Here is a 14,274-nt window from a genome sequence, read left to right as displayed (position 1 = left end):
AATATGCTATACATGACAGGCTGGTAAAATACACCCAGCCAAAACCAAAACAAATGGAAGTGTTGCCAAGTTAGCAATGCAAAAAGGGAGGAAGTGTAAGACAGAAGATAAAATGGTGAAGAGATTAGTGACCTATCAGTCTGTGACTAGTGCATTGGTTTGAATGAAGAATTTAAGCATGATGTTTGTTAATCCTTATGAAAAGTAATCTCAATAATAACATTTGTTATTCACTAAAAAAAAGAAAAATAAAGACACTATAACATTTAATACTTCAGGGATCTTTTAAAATACAAGTTCCTTAGGATCTGACTTTTACAAATTATGGCTCAGAAGTATTCAGCAAATAATTCTGATGGTTATTCCTGACAGTCAGCCTGGTTTTACCAAGAGTGGCTTGACACAACCAAGGAAACTGAACTGATGTCCTGCCCTGTTCTACAAAAGAGCTGCTTTTACATTTCCTTGCTATTACAGCTGTGAGTATGTTTGGCTTCTCAAAATATTACCTTTCATTGAAAACTGTGGATATTATTTATTCAGCATATATTCATGATAGCTGTCACTGACTTCTTGCCCACTGACAAGTCCAAAAGATAGATGCTTGTGTGTCATTTTGTGACTGCTACCCTGTATTCCCAGATGCTAAATTATTGATACCAATAAATCCTAATCAGACTCTGTAATTTTCATATTGCTGTGAGAAGTCATGTATCACTATAGAAAGATAGGAGCAGGGAATAGGAAGAGAGGAGAAAATCTTGACACCACATTGTTCAGCACGTGATTGCATATTTAAGGTTTTGACAGTATTTCCATGAAAATGACTGATGGAGAAGCAGCATTTCAATGGACACTATTTCAAGATTTTAATGAATAAGTGTTTTAAAGTGAGGTTGGAGAAAGGAGAAAATAGTTTGGCATGAGGAGGAAGGCTACACAGATGAAGGTGGGAGAAAACAGTGTCATGAACTTAAAGGTTAAGGTATTTAGAAAAGTTCAGAGAATAAGAGGAGAGTATAAAGAACTGTTCCTGTGTAATGTAGGGAAATCTAATTATTTCTTCTGTTTAACTGGGAGAATGTCTGTCAGGTTCTCTGGGTGATTCCTGAAGGCATATATGAATACAGTCAAACCATAGTGCTGAGTACTAAAGAACAAGACTTGTGTGAGGAGGAGGAGCTGCTGTGGTGTCAGGCGGGCTTGGCTCACTCAGAGGGATCACTCCAGCACGGCTGGCCTCTGCCACTGGGGCTGAGGGAACCCGCAGCAGCTTTGTGATCCTAAGGGAAGTACAGGTACCCTAAAGGGAAAACCTAAGGCTTCATCCCATGCAACTACCAGCACTCAATTCCAGGCTCCACACATTGCTCCTCTTCAGCTGTACTAGCTCAGAATCAGACCTTCAATGATATACTGCTGAGCCAGTTTGTCTGCCCAGGCTTACAGCAGTCCTGTGGCTGCTGTGTGATATTGTTTTGGTCTGATTTCATTGACTATTTGGTTACTTTCTAGTTTGGCTCCAAAAAGAGTGTCAAGTAGGTTTTTGTGTGTTTTGATTTTTTTTTCTTTGTGCCATTCTAGTTTTAATTCAGAGCAAGAGCATTCCAATTTCAGACAAAGATTCTTTATTGTCGCTTTTTTTTTATTATAATAGTAAGTGCATTTCTGCCCTGTAGCTTTTGCAGAAAGAATATCTGGTTGTTTGATTAATTTCCAACGTGTTTAAGGTCCCTAAGAAACCTCTATTGTCTTGTGGGGAGGTAAGATGATGTATAAACCCATAGAAAAGGCAAACAAAGCATGCAAAAATGCCCCTTTCCATAGAGCCACGTGCTGGCTTTCTGCTGAGCAGCCTGGAGTATTAAGACATCATTTGCAGTCCTGATAGTCTCCAAGCTGGAAGTCCATAAATCTGCTCTGCCTCCAAACTGCTCTGGGCCAGCTGAAGCTCTGTTCTGCATGAACTGCAGAACATGAACCTGCTGCCTGCTGCTGGCCCAATGGCTGCAGCCTCAGCTCCTCAAAGTCTACAGCACCAGCATCCCAAAGGGTGTTTCTGGGAAGGCATAATCAGACCTCTCCACTGAGCTGCAGTTTTCATCCGACAGCAAGAAAATCGAAAGTTGGTTTTTCGTTTGATCTATATATTTCTACTCTCGTATTGGTTATACCTTTCACAAATAAATGCTTAAAAAAAAACAATCTGCATAGAAGGATTAGGATGGAAACTAAAAATGAGCTACCTAGGAGGCTGAAAAACTTGCTTCTTGGTACATCTTCAATGAGGTTTAAAATGAGAAGTGACACAAGTGACATTTTATTTTGGAATTCCCCATCTTCTCCAAATTCTTTATGTGAACTTGTGGAACAAACTCTGTTCGGTCCTGAAATGTAATGATCAAGAGTCATCTGCACACAACCTACACAGTCACCCAGACAGAGAGGGGAAAATCCCTTTTGTTCTTAACACTCAGCTGTAGACATCTTGATAAGAAGCAAGTTTATATTTGAACTTGTAAAACTGAAATTTCATCAGGAAATCAAATTGCCAAGACGACATAATTCTCTGGTTAAATACCAGCATACAAAAATGAAATCCAAGGAGAAGTGGGAGAGAAATGTAAACCTCATTTATTTAAAATTTGTGTTATAGTTCTCTTTGCTATTTCAACATACTTAATTAAGTTTCTCTCCCTCTGCTTTTGTATTTTGTATGTCTCTCCTGCTCTTGTTGAAGCCTAAACTGCAATTTCTTCAGTCCTAAGGCAAAAGAGCTTTCCAAGCCTAGGAGAGAAGTGACAGTGAGATGTGCCAATCTGTCAGGATGGGAGCACTCAAGGTCACAGACGGGGCGGTGCTGGGGACAGGGCCTGAAGCTGGAGCACGCGGTGCTTTCAATGGGCGTTGGAGGTGGATGCAACACCTTGAGAAACGCTGGGAGCATTTATGGCGTTGCCGAGAACCTGAAGGGAACAAAGTGTACAGAGAACTTTTCCAATCACCTGCCTGTGGAGCAGGGTGCTCCGTGACAGGGCTGCCCGCACATCTTTGACTACAGTGCAAGACCGAAGCCCCCGCCGTGCTGTGGGGACAGCAGGTACACCCCTGAAAGACCAACTTCATGGGGCTGACGCTCCTCCCAAAACGGCTGGCTGAATACTCCTTGATTAAATGTGGAAAATGGAATAAAACCATAACTCTGGAAAACCTCAGCGTATTTCATTACCACCGTTGCCTTATCACCCACTATTACCAATTTCAAGAATTATGGATAAAAAAAACCAAACAACATAATAGTAAAACAAGCCGTCGTCTTTCACAAAGACGCATAATCTGCTTAATACTGTTCTCCCATTCATCGGGGATGTTGAGACGTTCAGCTCACTCCTCCCTCCTCCTCCCGAGGCGCCCCAGCGGCGCGCGGAGCATCTCGAACCGCTCCGGCGCTGGCAGCTGCCGGTCGCGAACCCCGACACGAAGCGACAACCCCTCCTCTCCTTCCTCCTTCCTCCTCCCTCCTCTTCGCCCCCTTCCCTTCCCTTCCCTTCCCTTCCCTTCCCTTCCCTTCCCTTCCCTTCCCTTCCCTTCCCTTCCCTTCCCTTCCCTTCCCTTCCCTTCCCTTCCCTTCCCTTCCCTTCCCTTCCCTTCCCAGCCCGGTCCGCCTCCCTCTCGGCCGCGCCGTGCGCCCGGAGCGGCGGCCGCTGCCCGGGGGCGTCGGTGGGCGCTGCCCGCCCGCGGCCGCGCGCCCCGCCTCCCCCGCCTCCCGCCAATCAGAGTGGCTGCTGCTGCGGGCCGCGCCCCGCCATTGGCCAGCGCCGCTGTCAGTCAGGGGCCGCCCCCGCGGAGGGGCGAGGCGGGCGGGGGGGCTGCCGGCTCCGGGCGGGCGAGCGGGGCCGGGCGGCGGCGGCGGCGCTGCGGTTGCGCCATCTGTCAGGAGCCCCGGTGGGAGGGAGCGCCCGAGCCGCGCTCGCCCGGGCGGAGCGGAGGCGAGGCGGCGGCGGTGGCAGCAGCGCGGACAGCCCGTGCGAGCTCATCCGTGCCCAGGCTGCGGCTGTGCCGCCGCACGGAGTGGCCGCCTCCGCGCCCGGCCGCGGCTCGGCGCAGCGCGTCTGCCCCGGGGAGAGGCAGCGGCGCCCGGAGCGGCGCCCCTCGCTGCGGGCGGGCGGGGGCAGCCGGCGGAGGAGCGGAGCGAGGAGGATGCGAGTGCGGCGGCGCCGCCCCGGCCCCGCGCTGCGCTGAGCCGAGCCGAGCCGAGCCGCCTCAGGTAACGGAGGGGCCGGAGCCCGCCCGGAGGAGCGGGGGCGGGGGGATGCATGCACGGATGGATGGATGGATGGATGGATGCTGCGACGGGTCTGTTTCCTTTGTGCGCCCGAGCAGCGCTGACGGGGTGCGGGGGCTCCCGGCGAGGGGAGGCGGCCGCGCTGCTGCGGGTCTCCCCCACGCACGCACACGCGGACCCCGCGCCCGCCTCCCCCGCCGGGAGCCGCGGCCGCAGCGCGGGCAGGGCCGGGGGCAGCGCCCGTGGCCGCCCGTGCGCGGCCCCTGCCTGCCCGGGGGTCGCCCGTGTCGGTGTCCCCCGCCCCCGCGGACGCCGGCCGGGGAGAGGGGAGGGGGCGCAGCACAGGGACGTATTTGTTGTCGCCGAACTGCGAAAAAGGGGAGGGGGGGAAATAAATAAAAAGACCTTCTCTCCCTCTGAAATAAATCGTATAGGATTTGCGCGTCTATGACAAAGGCCTCTTTCAGGGAAGAAAGAAGGGACGCACAAAATGCCCAAGGGTGGTAGGATGTGAAAAGAGGCTTGTTTCTTGTGTCTCCCCTAGAGCCTCTCTGTTCCTTCCCAGACGAGGCCGCTGATCTGGTGCCAGTTCCTTTTCAGCTACATTTGTGATTAGGGAGAGATACCAAACGCCACACCACGGGTGCCAGCGTTTTGCTGCGTCTGCAGAGCCACAGTGTACGTGTCGCCCGACCTCCTTAATAACGCTCAGTTTGGCCTCTGCTTCCTCGGGATCTCGCCTGATTTCTGCTCTGTGTGGATTCTGCGTGTGCGTGAGCTCTGGGAGAGGGCTGGCCAGGGAAGGGGGTCACTTTGTGGAAGCAAGCCCATGATACCTTGGTCCGTTCAGCAGTGACGGGGAGGGCAGGGCTGAGGAGGTGCTGGTGGAGAAGGTTTGGGCTGAGTGGAAAGCAACCCTCTGCAGTTGCTCATCCGTCACTCTGATATGCTCTGATTCTTAAAACGCTAAATAACGAGTGGCCAGGGCGGACCGGGCTTTTGAAATGCACGCACAAGACTGGGAACGCCTTTGAGACCTTGTCATTTTCCTCCTTGTATACAACCTCCTTAACTCCCACATCCTTCCTTCCACCATCCCTGCAGCTGTAACACTTTTTAGGATCTCCTTCCCACACCCCTTTTTGTTTTCTTTTTTTATTCTTTTTTTTTCTTTTTGTCTTGATGTCTTTTTAACTAGTGTTCTGGAAGCTGAGAACAGTTGCAGGTGAAGATCTGTTTGTTTATGTGCTGGTGGAGGAAGTGTTTTCATTAGGGTTGACTGGTCTGGTCTCCCATGAGGAGAAACAGTAAGCCAAAGGGACACTGTCAGCTTGAAATCCAGAGAATGTGCGTGATGAATGGAGAGCTGTGTCCAATATTACACCCACCGTTGAGCTCCCTGCTGGAGATCTGTGGTTTTTATAAGCCTGTCTTCTGACTGTGTGGGTTGGTCATGCAGTGAAGGAGTAAAAACACACTTCAAACAAAGTCCTGTTAAGTGAACAAAGGAGTGCTGAAGAAAAATACCAGAGTGGGAAGGGAGGGAAGGCAGCATCTCCAACTTCTCAGTTACATCCATTGTAGCCACTGCTTGACCCAGTGGGAGACTGGAGGGGCTACAGTTCATTTTTACAGTTGCACATTTATTTGGTATCACTAAAGTGGAAAGGTTGTTACTTTTGCCTCAGTGTTTCAGGAGTTTTCAGCTCCTTGAAGTGTTTACTCAGAAAACTGGTAGCACTCGATGGATGTCAGTAGGTCAGTGTCTTTTCACAATATAAGAACAGTTTTAAGAATGGTATCTCTCATGAAAAAGACATTGGATTCCTTCTTGAGCCCTTTTTACCCCATGAAGTTATAATTTTGATGAAAAAGAGAAAGATTGCCTAATTAATGCTTTAGAAATTTGTATTTTGTTGATAGTAGGCTGCAGATTTGTTGCAATGTTCAGATGCTTCTTAGAGGGTGCCTGTAAGCATCCTTCCTCTCCACCTCCAACAAATTACTGCCTCATCTGCGTGGCTTGTCTTTGGCAAAAGAAACAATTTTCAATATGAAGTTGTCTGATGGTAGGCCACTGGCTGTGGTGTTTTGTGGTTTATGCTTCAGGTACGTTGTTTCAGAAATTCTGTGTTGCCTGCTAGTGAAAGACGTAGTGGCATAAAATACCAGTTAAGTATAAAACTCTGAACAGCCTTCTTTGGAAATTATTTTGGTGTGGAGTAAATACATGTCTTCAGTGAGGGACAAATGACTTTGGCATACGGACATGGCAGTCAGTGTAAGCCAGAAATTAATAAGGTGGTATAAAGAAGTTGGTTACTAATAATTTTAACAAGTGTCTTTAAAAGTTAGGACCAGTGATAAATCCGTATGAGTAAGAAAAACATTGCTGAGGAACTTTTTATTTTTGACAGACTACAATAGATTCCACAGTACTTTTATGTGAAATAGCTAAATGGTGTCATCTGAAATCATGAGTGGAGTCTGATATGGTGAGGGCCTCTGTGACCACTGGCCCTGTGGCTTAGCTGAATACACTAATCTGGACATGGTGTCATTGGCACTGATTTACAGTGTAATAAAATTGTGACCAAGGTGAGTGAAAACTGCTCAGCACATTTGTGATGATTTCACACTGTAATATGGTACATCTACAATATCATATGTTTAATTGTGTTAAGGAAAGTATAGAGCTGTTTGCCATCTTATGCCCAATTACTTTTATTTAACCAGCACCTTCACTTTTCTGTCTTACTGCATTACTGTGCTTTTTACTTCAGGGAGAAAAAGAGTTGGAGGCATGTGCTTTCCCTTCGTCCTTCTCTCTGGGGTGCGCATTAATATTTGATTCAAACTTGTTCTGTAAAGTTCTGCTTAATTCAGTTTGGGCACTACTTTGAATATATAATAATGGTGTTTGTTTGTGTCATGGACAGTGCTTTGTAATTTGCTTTACAGGCAAGTCTGCTGCTGGCAGTGTGTATTGTCAAAGTGACCTTCCTTTCAGAGGGAGAAAACCAGTAACTCCTGGCCCTCTCCCACCCCTGCAGCTCCCACAGAAGTGTCTTCACAAGTCGCTTTGACCCATTACTCCAAAAACAGGACTTGAACCGACAAATCTAGTTCACCCGAGCAGTCTCATTGAAATCCAGCAATTAAGGATTCCTTTGGTGACAAAAGGCCCACGGATCTGTATTGTGCAAGTCAGCCATTTACTTGAGGCGAAACCCACAAAAGGGTTTGCGTGCCTCGGTGAGGAGCACCCTGAGCTGTGATCCCTGTAGATGTGGCTCTCCTGAGCCGGGGATGTGGCTGCTTGCTGTGCTGTGCTGAACGCTGTGCACCTCAGAGCTGGCTTCCCAGCAGCCAGGGAAATGCTGCCAGGGCCACCCAGTGCAAAGTGCCTCAGAAGGAGGTGAAACTTCAAGGCTGCATCTGCCTGCTTGCTGGGTGTCTCACTTGGTACCACGGTGGCTTAAGGTTAACTATTAGAGGTTAAAAACCCTAACCTTCTTTTGGTGAGGTAGTAATAATTTATATATCTATATTAAAAAAAGAAAACACACCAAAATGCAAACAAACAAACAACCCCCCCACACAAAATTACAAAAACCCAAACAAACAAAAAAAAAACTAACAAAAAAACCCCAACCAGCTTTGCATTTCAGTAGACAATAAACATGCGGGTGTAGAAGAATTGGGATTTCTAGCATTTGCATCCTGCCATGGGTTTCGCCCTTAGTGCCCGACTTCCAGACAGAGAAATGACAGGTGCAGATGAAACAGGAAAGGTTGAAGCTGTGTCAGTGCATCCGAGGCGTGTGCGGCTCTCCTCAGGGAGCGAGAGCCCCGTTAGCACTGTGCTCTAGGGCAGCCTCACCTGCTGGCTCAGGCAGGGCTCTGGTTTCGGGCAGGTAATCTGCCTCCTGGTGTGGCAGTGGTCAAGTGAAACCTGTCTGTGGGAGGTGTCCTTGAGCCCTGAAACTGGAAACAGACCTGACCTTACAGGAGTTGCAGTACCCTGTTGCTGTCCTTACCACTGACTGCAGGAAAACAATCACATTTTGTGCAGCTTTTTTGGAACTTTAGTTCACTTGGAACAGAAACAAAATTGAACGGTATCACTGCTTTTACTGGGGGAGGTGAAAAATCATATTATTTCAAGTTAGTCAAAACATGATGCCTCATCTTGCTTCTGACTGTTTTAAATGGTAACTTGCTGTGAAAGCGAGGATTTCAACTCAAAATACTGCCACCTGTTTGGAGCAAAACAGAACCTTTGCCACCTTGACTTTCTACTGGAGTATAAAATCAGCAGCAGTTTTGCAGAGCTTTAAGGTGTCGATAGAACTAAATCATCTTGCAGAAAATGACTGTCAGATTTTTCCTGACCAGCTCTATTCCTTGTATACCATGAATTTGAATGAATGTTTTTAATCTGAAAAAGCTATCAAAAAAGATAGCCTGTCAGTATCAACTGATTTGAATTAGATGGTCCAGGTTAAATCTTTTTTCCAAGAGAGAAGAGGACAGCAGATTAATTTTAAACTTGCTCTTCCTAAAATGTAGCTCCTTTTTTGTATCAAAGACATCCCAGTTTGAATGGATGATGTTGGTTGTGACAAGGTGCTATGGGGAGAGGTTACCCCACATTTTCCTGCCCACCTTCTCCTGATTCAGAGAAGTCTTGCGTCTCTGAAAGTTGCCTCTCTCTCACACTATAATTTTTTTAGGTATCTGTGAGTAATAAGTCCTTCTTGCTTAAGGCAGAAACCTAAATTTTTAGAGCAAGTTCATTGATGTTCATCGTACTGAGATGTGGTTTAATGTGGTAAACTCCACAAGGCAGTGCAATGTGAGAATGTTTTGATGAAAATGGGGAAGGTGACCCTTCTGTGCTTGTTTTGCTCTGTCTTGGTGGATTTTTTCGGAGGCAACAATGACTGGAGGCCTTTTCTGGCCTACGGAAATTCTTTGTTCCATCCTGCTTTAGGTTCCCTGTGGCTACAACCAGAAAGGAGGGATGTTGAGAAGCGGCCGTGAGTGATGTGTTCAGTGCTTTAAAGTACAAAGGATCCCAGCCAGAGCTCCTCAGAGGAGCCAGAGACACTTTTAATAGTATGGAATCCTGTGCTGTGAGAGCAGCTAGTCTGCTCTCCCCAAAACAAAGGCACTATCACCAACCAGCCCTGAACAAAAAGACTCCACCTCACATAGCTCACTTTGCTTCACGGCTCTTGGCATGGCCTCTGGAAGATCATCTGCACATCCTCCAAGCTCCCGTGCAGCGGCTCTGGGAGCTCTAAAAGACAGATCAACCTCTAAAGCTTTGGCTGTGTAAGGACAATTATAACCTGAAATTGAGACCTTACATTTCAGACAAAATGTACCATCAGTACTGAAGCCTTCATAAATGCTTGGAAAGTACTGTTTTATTCACCAAAGTGTTGTTGCTCGCAGTGGTGAATGTGGAAAGTGTTTTGAAGCTGAAAGTGATGGTAATGGTACCAGAACAATATATGAAGGGGAGGGACATTGAACAAACCAAGGGAAGAGCTGGCTGAAGTGGGCAGAGGAAGCTGCCCTTGTGTGTGTGTGATTGAGGACATTTGCTTTAACAGAAAAAAAATGTTTGGCACCACTTTAACATGAAAATAACTCTTGTTTAGTGATTCTGGGAGGAGTAAGGAGGAAACCTCAAATGATTGGCTTGGCTTGCATGAAATATCTTCTCTGTTTAAAATTGTCCCTTTTCCTCTTGGCTCCAATTTTCCTCTGTTAACAGATTTGACCAAAATAGTTCTCGATCCTTTTTGATATAGTCCAAGTTGAAAATATTTTTGCCAGATAATCTCAATCATCGCAGGTCTAAATTTGCTATATGAAGCTATACAGAGAAGTTAAACAGCCTGTGAAAATGAAGATAATATTAAATGCCCATTCAGGTTTGTGCTTGCTTTTTTAAAGAAAATCTTTACCATTCCATGGCAGTTCCCTAATGACCTGTCTGGTGATTTCCAGCATCCTTTTTTCTTTACAATTTCAGTTCTTTTACTTGTTGGGGGTGGCGAGGGGGTGGCGAGGGGGTTGGGTCTTTTTGTTTCACTGGTTTTTAACAAATAAACTTTAACATTCATTTGAAGGCTTTTTATTGTATTAATAAAGACCTTTCAACCTCCCTTGTTTTTGAATAACCTGTGTGTGAAAGAGCACTGTGTGTAACGTTGATCTTTGACTTGCAGCTGTACCACTGACAAAAAAGACAGCTCTGAAAGTTTTCCTGGCATGACTTTGGAATATCATGTATTTCCTATCTTGGCTGCTGATAACAATATACAGATAATTCTGTTGGGTTGGTTTTTTTTATTTTTTTTTAACATGTATGTTGGATTTTTTTCCCCTTTGTACCTGACCTTTAAACCACTGAGTTGCTCTGGGGCTTATAGTTGAAGTTGATGCGCTTGCCCAGAATAATTGAGAAGAATTGTTGTTGGTTAGTTCTGAAGTTCTCTAAGCCAGAAGCCACCACAGTGGGTGATGAAAGTGCTGGGCACATAGCTTCATCCCATCCCTGGTCATTCCTTAGGGCTTAGCAGAGAAGACCAGCTCATAGCCCTGTTTGGAAGACAGTGATGATAGTGTCCTCCAGCCGGCTGCTTTCACCCCAGGGACAGAGGGGGAGAGCGGGTGTAAGCAAAACAAACTCTCACACCCTGAAAAGAAAGGCTATTTTTTTGTTCTTGGGACTGTTTTTTCTTTATGGGCACTCCCTCACTAGGCAACTATGATATGTTTTTTCCAAGAAAAAAGAGCATCTCTAACACTCAGTATGAAAACCTCTGTTGTCTGAGAAGGCAGTTAGACTGTTTCTTGTCTCAAACTATATGTAAATGGTCAGTTTTTGTTCTTGGTCATGAGGTTAATGGTGGAGAGAGTTTATTATGGTGAAGTTAATGACCTCTTGCATGCTTTTAGGACTTCCTGTGAACAGGTCCTCTTGTATGTTGTCACTGTATGCCAATAAATTTTGAATTACAGAGAGGGAGCCCATATGCAGCAACATTTTCGTCTAAAGACCAGCAAAAATGTCAGTTCTGTTGCCTATCTTCTTCTCTGGGAAGTAACTGAAAACTCCTAAATTTCCTTCTGGGGTTAGTCTGTGAGATAGCCAACAGATTGTGAAATTTTTGGATCTTATCAGTCTGTGCAGCATTTAAATTGGTGATTTCATCAAGAAACACTCTCAGTCCCATTTCCAAATGAATTGAAAATGTTTTGCTGGTTTCTTTCTCTTCAAGAAGGAATAAAACTATTTAGCACAGTACCTGAGGTTTTTCATAATTTTAATTTACAGTCTTTAGCTAAATATGCAGGCCTTTCTTTCCAAATATTAGATTCTCTAGGTATCTTTGAGTGGTCAGTGATTTTTATATTCGTAAGACCTCATACTTTGGACTTGTGAAGAGAAATAGATATTGGATTTTTATTTTATTTTTATTTTTTTAATATCTCTTCTATTTTATTCAGAAAGGCTGAAGCAAACCACCTTTAAAAGGAGAAAAAATGTTTAATGAAACCCATTGTACTAGCTGTATTCACTGTTGAAAAACTTTTTAAGCCCACCAGCCTACAACTGGGATAAGATCAGTGTGCAGGAGCTGAGAAGCTGAAAAGGCAGATTTAACTCTCAGTATAGCAGGCTGTATGCTCTCAAAAAAAACCCACACATAGCATTGGCTTCAATTTCTTTTGAATACCTCTCTAGGAGTTTCTCTTTTGCAGGAAAAGTAGTGAGCCCAAAAATTTGACTGAGAAGAGAGCTGCTAAATGTTGTGACCTTGTGGAAGAAACATCCCCTACATTTGGAAGTCGGAAGTGACCTTTTGTGCACGGGGGGAGGTAGAGGACAAGCATTGACTGTCTTTCTTGCTTAGGGCAGCATTACTGGCATGTCTAAAAACTGCAGAACTCCTTGTCCTAATGTTCAAGTGGGGCTGCCAAAAAGGAACAAATAGGGCTGCAGATAAAAGTGTGCAGGGAAGACTGTGTCCCTTTTCCTCCTCCTCAGTCATGGCAGGCAGGGTGGGGAGACCATCGCTTTGCACTGCTTCATGACTCGACATTCACAGAAATTTGCTGCTGGTCCTGTAAAAAGTTTTAAAAATTCTTGCATTTATAGATTTATTTTTTTTTAAACCACTGACCATCAGTGTGATTCAGTGACTTCTTTAAGGGTGAGGTAACCTTGTCTCTGCCCTTCCTTACATTTTCAGCAAATCTTAGTTCAAAACCATGAGGTTACGTTGTTTGGGGTTTGGGGGATTTTTTTTCCTCCCTGTGCAGTAGAGTTAGTAGGCAGTTCTGCTTTATGAAGCTGAGTGTATAGATGTAGATGTTAAACGAGTCAGCTTAATCTTGCTTTTGTGGTCAACTCCTCCATGATTTTTCATGTCAGTTTGTGTCTTGCAGAAGATATCTGTCATCCTTTAGAGCTGGTGTGGCACAGCAGGACTGTGCTGAGAACAATCGGGGCCTGCATGTGCACAGCATTACTTTGATTTTATTTCCTTGGGTAGGGCAAGTCTGGGGCCCAAGCTGTGCCTGCTCAGCACTATGCTGCGGTGGGCAGAGGAGCTCACATGGGAGATTCAGGAGAGCCCCAGAGGCCCAGAGGAACACTGTGCTCATGTGCCTGCACTGCTTCCAGGACCACTGTGACATGTTCATGGTTGCTGTGAGTGTATTTGTGTGGTGTGGTAGAGGCTGTGCTTCACTTCTTGACTCAAAAAAAGGAGAGACAAGAGAGCAATGACCAGAATGAGCGGGTTAACTAGATGAATGTTCATTTTCATAGCATCAGACTACTCAAACTAGTTTTTTTTTTAAAGTTGTTACTACACTTATTATCTTTTGGTATTATTATAGCCTTTTGTTTTGTTTTTGTTTTTGGTTTTTTTTTTTTTTTTTTTTACATTATCTGCCCCACTAAAGACAAGGATTATTATTATATTATTATGGATTATTATTATTATATTATTATGTTCCATAGGAGCTTCATCTAGAACAGCTATGCACGAACTTTAAGGTGACAGAGTTTGTGATGGTATGCAATGTTTATTTTCAATCTACCTTGTTTAAAGAAGGATGCATTCAAATAGTATCACCCTAAGAACTGGAGAGTAAATCTTGATGAGCGAGGTCTTACCAAAGTAAACTAGTGCAGAGAGCTTGTGGTTCAAGTTTAATTTTGATGTTTTAATACATATCTGTGAATTTCTTAATGCCACTGACTGTTGTTGACGCTCTCTTCCAAAAGTGAAATATCACAGAAATATTAACAAAATGCAGGTATAAGCAACTCTGCAAAGGGAATAAAATCTGTTTGCTGATAATGTAGGTACACCAAACTGCGATAAGAATTTCTTCCATAATCAGCAATTGCCATTGTGAGGTATAATTTCTGAGAAAATATCTTGAAAATGGCAGTCAAACCACGACATGTAGATTTACTTCATGATTGTTGGTATGGGAACTTGCTAAACGTTTTTAAATTGTGACAAGTGTGTAGCTTTGAACTCTTTCACATCATACTTTAAGAAGGGGGAGGGGAGCAATGGGGAGAAACACCTAATGTTGTTTAAAGGAATGGTCACCTATGGGTTTTTTCCCCAACCATATTGTAAAAATTTATTTTCTGTATCTGATCTCTCTAGAGAGAACAGATTTCCTTCTAGAACTACTTTTTTATTAGCTTTTTCATTAAACTACTTTTTAATAGTTTCTCTAATATCTCTGAGGTGAGCTGTAGGTTTGAAGGAAATAATCTCCCTGAACAGAATAGGGGTAACTTCAAAGCCAGGGCCTCATCCAGGCAGCTTTTGAGTATCTCCCAGGACAGACTGAACAGACCCGGCTCTCAATCTCCCCTTCATATGTCAAGTGCTGCAGCAGCTTTGTGGACATCCACTGGACTCACTCCAGTACGT

At 44.9% G+C, this 14,274-nt stretch overlaps 1 protein-coding gene across 5 annotated transcripts in view; it reads left to right on the top strand.

The window, feature by feature from the left end:
* Nucleotides 1-4,134: 4,134 nt before the first annotated feature.
* Nucleotides 4,135-14,274, top strand: part of FYN (FYN proto-oncogene, Src family tyrosine kinase) — a 138,478-nt gene continuing 128,338 nt past the window's right edge. For 4 of the 5 annotated variants that reach the window (XM_038133624.1, XM_038133626.1, XM_038133620.1 and 1 more), the window contains exon 1: nt 4,135-4,267. The gene's annotated coding sequence lies outside the window, so the exon portion shown is untranslated. The remainder of the gene's footprint in view (nt 4,268-14,274) is intronic. The other variant, XM_038133622.1, reaches the window with a different exon arrangement.

Source organism: Motacilla alba, chromosome 3 (genome assembly GCF_015832195.1).
Source record: "Motacilla alba alba isolate MOTALB_02 chromosome 3, Motacilla_alba_V1.0_pri, whole genome shotgun sequence".
NCBI lineage: Eukaryota > Metazoa > Chordata > Aves > Passeriformes > Motacillidae > Motacilla > Motacilla alba.
Note: the sequence above shows the minus strand (reverse complement) of the source record. Positions and strands in the feature narration are given on the sequence as shown.